This window comes from Protopterus annectens, chromosome 9.part0 (genome assembly GCF_019279795.1).
Source record: "Protopterus annectens isolate FY-2018-M chromosome 9.part0, PAN1.0, whole genome shotgun sequence".
NCBI lineage: Eukaryota > Metazoa > Chordata > Ceratodontiformes > Protopteridae > Protopterus > Protopterus annectens.
The window spans coordinates 1,431,074,146-1,431,075,304 of NC_056743.1; the positions used below are offsets into that span (position 1 = coordinate 1,431,074,146).

General features: G+C 37.7%; 1 non-coding gene across 1 annotated transcript; it reads right to left on the reverse strand.

The window, feature by feature from the left end:
- Positions 1-430: 430 nt before the first annotated feature.
- TRNAK-CUU lies at positions 431-503 on the reverse strand. Its single transcript has one exon. It is a non-coding gene; the product is annotated as a tRNA-Lys (tRNA).
- Between the last annotated feature and the right edge of the window lie 656 nt (positions 504-1,159).

Consider the following 1,159-nt stretch of genomic DNA (forward strand, 5'->3'; position numbering starts at 1 on the left):
CCTGACACAATAATAAGGTTAATTATGAGGATATATGAAGGATCAATGGCAAGAATTAAAATGGGATGGCTCCTGTCTGATAAGTTCTGCTTGAACTGCGAAACCAGGCAGGGTGTCCACTTTCCCCTTTATTTGCTTTATATTTAGAGCCAATGACAAAGAAAATGAAGGACTCAGAAATGCAAGGATATATTTATCATTTGTTTACCAGGAAAGTCCGACTTGGAACGAGCCAATTTTTAGCAGTGGCCTGGGGGAAAATGCTTCAGAGTACGCATGTCTTTTTAATGTGGGAGGAAACCCAAATGAACACAGGGAGGACATGCAGACTCTGAACAGAAGGCACCCCAGCCAAGAATCAAACTGGAGAACCTCTTGCGGTGAGGTGACAATGCTAACCACTACACCACTGTGCTGTCTGAGATTTTATTACCCCAGATGGGACTCGAACCCACAATCCCTGGCTTAAGAAGCCAATGCCTTATCCATTAGGCCACTGGGATATAACTGTCATAGTGATCACTAAAAGTTGGCTTTATTTGTAGAAGATATTAATTTTTACCTGATACATTTAGAAAAGGACATTTCAGCATTTTGGAACATTTTCAGATAGTTTCAAGTCTTTTTGGGATATAAAATAAATGAAGATAAAACAAAGGACATAGCCATAAATTATGTATCCTACATGAACTGCTTCAGGAATACCCATATTTATGGGGACACAATAAGGTACAGTATTTAGGGGTATGGATGAAAAGAAATTCTGTTATGGCAGCTAGTGATATGTGGGGAGAGGCTAAACAAAAGATAATATAAAAACTGAGAAAATGGAACCTTATGGATATGAATAATAAGATATAAGCAGTGAAAATATTTTAGACCCTTTAGTTTTTTATATGGTTCAGGCATATTTTTATCAACCAAAGGAGAAGCTGTGGACAATAATTAATAAAGGGTTGAAGGAATTTACCTGGGAGGGGAACAGGGCAATAGTTAAGTGGGATACGATAAATACAAGTAGAAGTTTATAATTCAAAATGTAAAGTGATGGTAATGAAGCAGTGGGGAAATTCAAGAAGTAGAGGTAAAGAGAGAGAGGGTGGAATTTGGGATGTAGATCCTTAAGGAGAGTAATATCATACAGGATATAAGGAGTCCA